Source organism: Crinia signifera, chromosome 3 (genome assembly GCF_055691185.1).
Source record: "Crinia signifera chromosome 3, ASM5569118v1, whole genome shotgun sequence".
Classification (NCBI taxonomy): Eukaryota; Metazoa; Chordata; class Amphibia; order Anura; family Myobatrachidae; genus Crinia; species Crinia signifera.
The window spans coordinates 34,828,333-34,839,147 of NC_139219.1; positions in this window are offsets into that span (position 1 = coordinate 34,828,333).

Here is a 10,815-nt window from a genome sequence, read left to right on the forward strand (position 1 = left end):
CTTTTTCATATACAAATGTTCACAAATTAAGGGGGCGCAGCCCCTTACGACGGTGTGAAGAGCGCCCGTAGGGTGCGATGAATCACCTAGTATATATATATATATATATATATATATATATATATACATTTTCCAAGTAATTACGGATGTGTAGACAGCTTCCATACTTCTTAATATTAGCTGATTAACAAACAACATTTGCATTCTAAACTATGGGGGAAATTTGGGGTGCATTCGTATTTTTGGCATTTACTATGCCAAAAATACAAATATTCGTATTCATATTGATGGGACATTCGTATTTGTATTTACAAATATGAATGCATACACCATCGTTAGAATACGACAGGAATCACCATTCAAAAGAATGGTGGTTCCTGATTTACTAAGCAGCCGTATTTAAAATACGGCTGCTAATTGGCGTGAAACGGCCGCGAATATACGGCAGGAAAATACACTTTATTTTTCTGTCGTATTTGCCTTTAGCCTGCACGGATCAGTCAGATGCAGGCTTTAGTGAATAAAAAATTGACAAATAAAAAAAAAAACAGTGTGGGGTCCCCCCCACAGCCGTAATTAGCACCAGGCTGAAGGAGCCGGGGCCGGTAATAAAAAATCAGGAAACCCGACAAATAGGGGTTCCCCGATTTTTTAAAACCAGCCCCAGGCTCCAGATCCTTGGCTGGTTCCCAAAATACGGGGGACAAAATGACTAGGGGTCCCCCGTATTTTAAGAACCAGCCCCAGGCACAACCAGCCAGCAGGGTAATGTCACAGCCGGGGGACACTTATTATATAAGTTCCCATGGCCAAAACATCACCCTACTGACCAGTCAGCCTTGCCAGGGTTCCTGGGGAAGTGGGGACCCCCAATAAAGGCCCCCCCCTCCAGGACTTACCTGACCAGGCTGAAGCCTGGTGCTGTCCCCGGTGGCCCTGGAGCGGTGGCCATCGGGCTGATTGAGTGTAAAAAAAATAGAATTAAAAACTATTGTTTTTAACTGTGGAACTATGAGTTCCAGCAAGCCTCCCCCGCAAGCTGGGACTTAGAGAACAACAAGTCCCAGCCTGCGGGGCATTAAAGGGCCCGCTGGCACTTGTAGTTCCACAGTAAAAAAAATAGTGAAATAAACACACACTGACACACAATAAAAATAAAACTTTAATACATTCAAAGCCCATACATACTGATACTTACCTATCTTGAGCCCGTAGGTAGGTCCCTGGGTCTTGGTCCGGTGCCTTGTCCTGTTCCGGATCCATGTCGGCATTCGGCTCCATGTCGATGTCCATGTCTGCGGCGTCTGTTGGCATCCATCCGGGTCCGAAGAAATCCATGGGGGACCTGTGGAAGGAAATCCAACTCACCCAGGTCCTCCTGTGAAGATCTGTAGTTTAGATCCGACGTAGTCCTGGTCTTCTGTCACCTTCTGTGACCTGCCGGCGACTCCATCATCGGATTGTCTGAGGCGCAGAGATGTTTCATCTTCCGCACCTCTCCATAGAATGATTCTATTGGCCGCTAGGTGGCCAATCAGGAGCCGACTTTCTCAGCTCCTGATTGGCTGCCTAGCAGACTGCCTACACTAATTCGTATTAGCGGCTGTATATACAGCCAGCTAATAGGAATTAATACGACATTGTAAGGTTACAAAGCAGTCATATATGATTGCTTTGAAAATTCCCCTCCGGAACACGACTTTGCATACGGCTGAAACAGTGCAGTCGTAGTAAAAATACTAATACGAATTTTTAGGTTTTTCATATTAGTAAATTTCCCCCTATGTAGCAAACAAAAAAGAAACTTTACTTCAACACGTACAGTACTGTATATGCTACCTTTCTACAGCTCGATATTAGAGGGGGTACGGTCGTATTGTCGACCCGACTTAGGTCGACACCGTTGGGTCGACAGGCAACAAGGTCGTCAGGTAGGGTTCTAGGTCGTCATGGATGAAGGTCGACAAGTGTCTAGGTCGACATGGGACAAGGTTGACATGGTTTTAGGTCGACAAATGCATTAGGTCGACATGGGTTAGGTCGACAGGTCGCGAGGTCGACATGGGTTTTTTCACCGTTTTTTGAGCCGACATGTGCCGACAGGTGGTATTTTATGCCCTACCAAACACTAGGTTGTGGTGGGAGAATAAAATAGTGTGCCGAGCGCAGCAAGGCACTGTGCCCGAAGCATTGCGAGCGAAGTGAGTGATGCGAGGGGCTGTGGTTGACTTCCAACTGTGTCCATGTCGACTGTGTCGACATTTGGGTAAAAAAACTGTGAAAAAACCCATTTCGACCTCGCGACCTGTCGACCTAACTCATTTGTCGACCTAAACCCATGTCGACCTTGTCCCATGTCGACATAGACCCCTGTCAACCTTCACACATGTCGACCTAGAACCCTGTCGACCTTGCTACCTGTCGACCCAATGGTGTCGACCTAATGACTGTCGACCTAAGTCGGGTCGACAATACGATCCACACCATATTAGAGGCAGAGGTGAGTGAACAGTTAGTTTTGCTAATGAATCAAATTAGTGGAGCAACATGCGGCTCCAGGTCGTTTCCTGTTTACATATCACAGACTAAATAGAGGCAAGTACGAACGTAGTACAGATAAACTAACAATAACCTCTCTGCAATATAAAGTTAGGATTGCAATTTGCAGTGAAGATACTCCCTTAAATAAACCAGCCCTACTGTATACAGAGCTTTGAAGTGTGGAGACAAATATGGGCTGTTCCTGTTTACAGTTACAGTAAAGACTGCAGTTTGCATTGAGCACAAATACCTGAGTTTGCCATGTACTGTAAAAACCCTACAACTAGAATTAATTTTTTTTATTTTCTGTACATCTAGGCCAGTGATTTTTACCTTGTGGCACACTAAATAAGATTTTAAAATTGCCAAGGCACACCATGAGATCCCTCATATAAAAACCAATCACACTGGTCCGCACAGGTAACAGAAATAAAATACATTGGCTCTTTACATGAAAAGAAGAGGCCAGTAAATAACAGTTGAACTGGTGGTGGCTGTAAAGTGGTTTGGGCATCTCTAGATCTGGGGGCACACTTGAGAACAGCTCAAGGCACACTAGTGTCCCAAGGCACAGTGGTTGAAAAACACTGATTTAGGCTATAAATTTGCTTTAAGAAAATGTATTTGGAGTCACACTGGTTCTTAATACATATATGCCTATATGTAGAGGAACCTGCAGATTTAAATAAGTAAATTAAAATTAAAAAACAAATGAGCATTTTAAAATATTTCAGGGCCATTTCACCATTCTTCCCTACTGTCCTGAAGTTGCCTTCTTTTTTTTGGAAAGACCCCCCCTACCCCCTAAGAGAGGATGATCCTCCTACACTCCGCCAGTTTCCTATTGAAGCGGACAGAATGGGAAGACAGCTGTTTGAAATGGGGGTCTGAGTAAAGGGGGTGGAGCTAACATATACAAATTTGCATCATTTAGCCCCAGCCTTACACCACCATTCCACAAATGGCACCATTTTGGAGGCGGGACTTAATGATGTCACAGCCCAGCCCTAGCCCACTAAGCTCTCTGATTCTTCTACTCTCTGGGAGAAGCCTGGAGAGGAATTTTCAAAAGTAGGTACGGTAAATACAGTATGTAACAAAAAATGGTTCAAAAAGTAATAGCACCCTTCTGACTGCAGCTATTGCGTGTACCTCAGGGTCTACCATACCCTATATCATATTCAAACCAACAAATGAAATACAGAAATAATAGCGCTGTCCCGAAGAAACCCTTGATGTTTCTTATTATTCAGGTAGAGAAAGCACTTCAATTCTTGATGTCTTATCCAGCTCACCACACTGACCTGGTGACAGTGCCCTATATGTGCATAGGGGTTTCTTTAAACTAGGAGTCAGTCTCCTTTCTCCTACTAGATGATTCCTGGGGACATGATAAATGTATCTTTCCTGGGTACACAGACACCCTACTAGATACTGACCTCTGTTGAAGGCCCAATGTGCACATAAAGGTTTCTTTAAGCCAGGGGTGGGGAACCTTTTTTGTGCCAAGTCCATTTGTATGCGGAAAAGTCTTCGGGGGCCATATGTAAAAATTTCTCTTACAAATTGTCCTGCTGCAGCCGCCCTACGCTCAGGCGGCTGCCGCTGAATTGGACTTACAGTCACCGGCTGCTGTTGATTTAGAGGAATCTCGCGAGAACTACCGACCTCTCGTGAGAATTCCCCTGTACTTGACAACCGGAAAAGCTGCCAGGCGGGTGGGAGGGCCACTCAGACCGGCCCCCGGGCTTGAGGTTCCCCACCCCTGCTTTTTGCCAACAGTGGATTTGTTTGTAGACTCCCCTGTTCCTTCGTTCAACAATGGTAATATGGACAACACCCCCAATGGGGTATGTACTGATCTGAAACACAGGCCCTATTTTCACACTAAGGTTTCTTTAATGCAAAATCAGTCCTTCTCGGCAACAGGTAAAGAATCACTTTAACCCAGGTCCCTTCAGTGTGTTACTCACCGCTATCTGAGGCCCTAGTGGTGAGAGTAGCGAGCGCAGCGAGCGATGCAAGGGGATGCGGTGCACTATAAACTGTGTCCATGTCGACTGTGTTGACATTCAGGTAAAAAAAAAACAGTGAAAAATCCCATGTCAATCATTTCACTGTCGACCTAGACATTGTCGAACTAACGACCTGTCGAACTAATGACCTTTCGACCTAGATCCATGTCGACCTTTTCCCATGTCGACCTAGACCCACGTCGACCTTTTCCCATGTCGACCTAATGGTGTCGACCAAATGACTGTCGACCATCATGCTGTAGACCAAATGATCCCAACCCTCAACATCATATCAACCAAAATCCTAATACCTACCTAATACAAGCACAATACTCCTAACTACGATTCCCCCCCAGATGATAAACACCTCCATCCTGCAGATATAATCATTCACTAATTATTTTCAAAAACATGTATTTAATATAAATCCTAGTCCATATCAGTCTATGGGCCAGATTCTCTAAGCCTCAAAAGTGATAAAATGGAGAGTGATACACAGCCAGCCAATCAGCTCCTACCTGCCATGTCACAGACTGTGTTTGAAAAATGTCAGACAGGAGCTGATTGGCTGGATGTTTATCACTCTCGATTTTATCACTTTTGAAGCTTAAGGCCTCCATACACTAGGGCGACTTGTCCTGAGGACAAGTCGCACCGACTTCCCCCTGAGCTTTCCCGGCAGCTCCCCGTGGGAGCTTGATAAGATTGGCACTTCATGTGCCATTTTTTACATGTGATAAATCGTCTCGATTTATCACATGTAAACCTGGGGAGCAGGGGGGGGCTGCAGAACAGGGCTGCTGGTGGGGGGCGCTGCTAAGGCAGCGTGCAAGGGACGCTGCGGGGGACAGTGACAGAGCCGGGCAGGGGGAGGCGGGAGCTGTCAGTGCTGGGAAAAAAAGCCCATACAATGAATGGGCAGCCTGTGATTGGCTGAGTACTCTCTTAGCCAATTGCTGACTGGCTGAGAGAGCGCTCAGCCAATCACAGGCTGCCCATTCATTGTAGGGGCTTTTTTTTTCCAGCGCTGAGAGCTTTTCCTGCCCGGCTCTTGTACTGCCAACTCTGTGTCCCCCGCAGCGCCGCCCTGTCTTACTAGCAGCGCCCCCCCCCCATTGACGGCTCCCGGCTCCCTGCGGAGGTAGTGCAGGCGGGAACCGCAGGCGTCGCAGAGCAGAGACTGACGGCGCGGCGGGAGAATAAAAAGAAATCTTATTCAAAAGACCGGACGGCCGCTGAGCTCAGCCAATCAGCGGCCGCCCGGTCTTTTGAATAGGATTTCTTCCTATTCTCCCGCCGCGCCGACGGTCTCTGCTCTGCGACGCCTGCGGTCCTCGCCTGCACTACCTCCGCCGGGAGCCGTCAATGCGGGGGGGGGGGGGGCGCTGCTAGTAAGACAGGGGGGCTGTATATAAAGATATATCGGATCTGAACATCGTGGGTGCTAAAAAGCACCCATGATGGCTCAGATTCCGATATATCTTATGTTCTGCAGGTCCGACGCTGTGATCCGATCCGATGCGCGCGGGACCAGATGTCAAACACATGCGATTTTGGTCCGATTTCACCCGATTTATCGGCCCGAAGGGCCGAAATCGGATGAAATCGGCCGAAAATCACATAGTGTATGGGGGCCTTAAGAGAATCTGGCCCAATGTCTTTGTGAACAGATACAAGTGATTTGGGGCTAGCTCCAGCGAATAGGGAGGTTTTCGCAACACATTTATCTGTTTACTAGCCGAATAACTCCCTCGCATACACGGTCGTATAAGCATGGGCATTGCCGTAATGCAGGATCCATGAGTTTCTGGAAAAAAGGTTTGGGTCCTTTCAGGGCCGGTGCAAGGCACCGGAGCGCCCCAGGCGAGTTGGGGTGGGGGCGCCCTGGTGCTGGTGGGGGGCGGTGGTGGTGGTACCTGTGTAAAAAACTTGCGTCGCCGGTGTCCCTGCAGTGCTGGAGCGGGCAGGGGTGTCCGTGCCGCGGGGGTACCTGCGGCTCTGTCATTGTGTATAAAGCTGGCGGTGGCCGGCGGGGTCCCTGCAGTGAATAGAAAATAACTAGCGCTATGCGCGCAGCGGTGCGGCTCTACCCTCCCTCTACCGTCCCTCCGACCTGGCGGCTCTCCTCCTCCCTGCACCCGGAAGAGGATCAGTGCAGGGAGGAGGTCACAGGTCCGGGCAGCACAGCTCTGTGCTGCCCAGACACAGGTGAGAGGGGGGCGATGCGGGGCGGCGGGGGTGCGTGCGGGGCGGCGGAGGGTTGCGGTAGAAGCCCATTGGCTTCTCTGGCGATGCCCCCCGCCGCGGTATTCTCCGGCGGGGGATGCTTACAGCATCCCAAAATGCGGTAGAAACCTAGATAACGGGTTTTTACCGCATTTTTAGCTTAGAGAATCTCCCCATAGTGTGACAAACATTTTCCCTATTTTCTTCAGTTCAGCACATTGCATCGAGAGCGGGGGATGGCGTTTACTTTTTATGGGTCAGATGGAGGGGCCCGGGTGCTGCTCTCCCATTGCAGGGAGTCAGGCAGAGAGGGATGACAGGCTCACACTGCTCAGTGCTGAGCTGGAGAGAGAGAGAGGCAGCCTGTCCTTTCTCCCTGTGCAGGTGTGCGATCACCCAACGTTGGGATCCCGACTGTCAAAACACCGACAGCCGGGTCCCAACGGCCACCCGCTATTTTCCTTCGTAGGGGTTCACAAGGGAAAATAGAATAGGTGGCATGCGTAGCGAGCCACCGTGCCCGCAGCGTGGCGAGCGCAGCGAGCCCGCAAGGGGCATAGTTGCGCTCACCATGCTGTCTGGGTCCGGCCTGTCGGCATCCCAATGTCGGGATAATGACTGTCGGGATCCCGACTGTCGGACCCCTATACAACACCCGAGTCTGAAACTCACTGGAAGAATAACAGACAGTAAACTCCACATGTCCCTCTGACCTAAGGCCCCTCACCTCTCCTTCCCTATTGACAACACTACAGTCTTCTTGGGTCTTGATGGTTCCTCGTGTTCATTGCCTGACCCTTGAGAATCTACCCTCTCCTTCATTCCCCCTCCCAAGCCTGCTAATCCATCTTTACATCTTCACCAGTATTAGACCCTTCCTCACTCTTCCATTGTCTCTCGCATTGACTATACACCATCTCACCAGCTTCCCCCACTTCCGCCCACCTTTACCACCACTGCTTGGTTGGTTTCCCTTCCCTAGAAGATATACTTCACACCCTTTGCCAATCTCTATACCGGATCTCTATTCCCTAGGTTCCAACACTGTCATCCTCTCCCTCCCCCCTAGATCTAGAATCTCACCCGTGCAAAATAAATAAGAAGTAGAAAGTAATTGGTTGCTATGGACAACATTCCATCTTTAATAGAACTCCCATCTTAGTAAATTTGCCCCTTAGTAAATCCTTCCTCCCCCTTCCTCGCCTGTTTACTAAAGCCTATTGTGTTTCCATACAGAGCAGCTCCCGTCAATCGTCACCCACCGCCAACCACCGGAAGGGGGCGCGGGCGCACAAGATGTTTGCATGCCCCGTTCCGACGGAGCCTTCCGCCACCCTCCGCTGCCCTCTGCAGCTCCCCCCAACTTCCCCCAATCCTTGCCTGTCTCCCTGAAGCGGAGACAGGTAGGGAAAGCGATCCCTGCTGCCATGTTGACGGGGATGCGCGTGTGAGACGGTCGCACGTCCTTGTCAGATGGACCGCCTGTCCGCCGGCGATCGCCAACTTAGGGAATCTGCCAATTCCCAGCGTTGGCTGAGAGGCGCTCCATCTGTATGTAATCATTCTTAAATATGTACTTACTGCACAGTACCCCCTCTGCACAATTCTGTGGCTTTACAATACGCCTTCTAAATAAACAACAATAATGGGTGAAATGTAGCGGCGCCTGAGTTCGGAGGCAGTGCGTTTTTTAAAGGGTCAATCATTTACAAGGCAAAACCATGCCTTGCAAGTGATTGCCCCTTTAAAAAATAAATGTCTGCATTTGGCCGGCATCCCGCACTACCTCCGAACTCAGACGGCATTATTACATCCCGCCCATAATCTGGTCTAAGCAAGCACAGTACAGCACCTCCCATCTATGCTCTGCCAGTATTAAATCATTCCGCAATTTAATGAATAGGGAAAATATTTGTTGAAATTTGAGGTTCACCTTTTGGTCTCATTGAAAATTGAATTGAGAACAGAGGCTATAGCGCATGATGTCATGTTTCATCCCACCTGCGTACGCATAGGGGATGCCCACTGTTTTTGTGGGCAGGAAACGCTGGGCTTCCCCATGCACCAGCCCCCTGTCTGCCCACTGCCCATTCCCTGTGATAGTCTCCGTAGGCATTGGCACGGCGGCATTGCACATGCATGCGCAGAGCCAAACCATCGGTCCCCCGGAGCGAATACACTGGGGACCGGTTGCTACTGAATCAGGCCCACTGTGTGTTCAGGAAATCCTTCCTAGAAATGTTCTAGCATTTGTACAGAGGCTGATTTAGACGTCATGCTGCCGTCGGCCCATACACTGTCTACCAATAAATAAATTATTTATTTTTTATAGGTTTTTCTAATTCAATCGGTCACCGAGCATTCGCATGGGGGACCGATTCTTTGCGGCTGTGCATGCGCATAGTTTTTTATGCGCATGTGCAGCCGCTGTGAGTGAGCACCCACAGCGCTCGCATGCAGAAGTCCAGATGAGAAGGGGGCTGGCAGAGGAATTTGCCTATGGGAATTCATGGGCATTCCCATAAGAATGCTGGGTGTTCCCACGGCAATTCCCAGATGACGTGGGTGCAGGGGGCTGGCAACTGACATTAATGGCTGTCAGCTGCCTGCCTGGTTCCTGCACAGGGCGCGTGCAGGTCTGAGAAACCATAGAGGTGTCTCAGATCTGCGAGCGCTGGAAGTATTATTTGATGGTCGCCGTTAGGGTGGCCAATCCCAGATCGGGATTGGCAGGATCCCGGGATTTGGCCCCTAAAACGCCGGGATTTCAAACCCGGGATTGGAGTTTCCAATCCCGGGATTTCGGGATTAGACTGCGCATGCGCAGTCTAATGCCGAGCAGCGTCTGAGCGTGTGCTCAGACGCTGCCCGGCTTCTCCCTTCACCGGCAGTATGGCTCTGCGCAGCGTAACAAGGCCAGAGGTCCTGCTGCGCAGGCCAAGCAGCTGCACAGACCCGTCCTGAGCACGCAGCATGACATCATCGCCCGCCCGCTTGTCTACCTGCCTGCCTGGTTCCTGGATCCTGCTGCTGGCCGCTCACTCACCCGCCCACCTCCCGGCATCAGTAATCGGCCGCCCACCCTCCCAGCTTCACCGACCACCCACCCGGCCGCACCGCACATGTAAGTAAATATGCGGGGTGGCCAGGGCGGGTTTTTTAATTAGGGAAGCCAATCCCGGGAATCCCGAATTCTGGGATTGAAAAAATGCTCCGGGATTGGCAACCCTAGTCACCGTCCATCGAATGACTTCTCCCCCGCACCCAAGGCTGCGAATGGACGATTATGCAAATCACCCATTCGCATGCCTGTGGAGGTTCGGTGGGAGGGTGGTGCGTGGCCATGCGGGCGGCGTCTGGGGGGCTCGCAAGGCTTGCGAGTCAACCAGAATAAGGACCGTAGCTGCATACAAATCATAATAAGGATATAGGTCTTTTGAAAGTCGGCTTAATACCTGTGTCACATTTAAAGTAAAATGATTGGATGAAACTATTTTGTGTTCCCAAACATTTTTTTTCCCTATAAAAGAATATCAAAGGGACTTAGGGGGTATGGGCAGGGCCATGTGATCACGCAAAGGATGGCCAGGATATCTTTATGTGGCCCTTTGGGACCTGCTGGGCCCTAAACAGATGCATAGATTGCTTGTGGAAAATCCTCCTCTGCATTTGTAGTCTACAAATGTGTGCAAGGAATAAATAGTAGGAAATTTAATAAGACACAATATTATGTAACATATTACCAGTGGCTATTAATAAAGATCTAGGGCATGCCAGGGAGCATGTATCATTGCAATGGCTTATTAATAGTACCATGGCGTCATATAGTACGATTATCAAAACAATTACTAAGCATACTGGTGGTGATTGCTAGTGTATTCCCTAAACTTTATCTGGAGTTGTCACTGTTGAGTTTATAGTGCAGTTCCCCACTACGCCAGTAGGTGGCGCATAGATTCTATAGAGATGTGAAAACCTCAGCAGACCGGGGAGGGGTGTAATGTGAAGTGTAGGGAGTCTTATATGAGTGCAT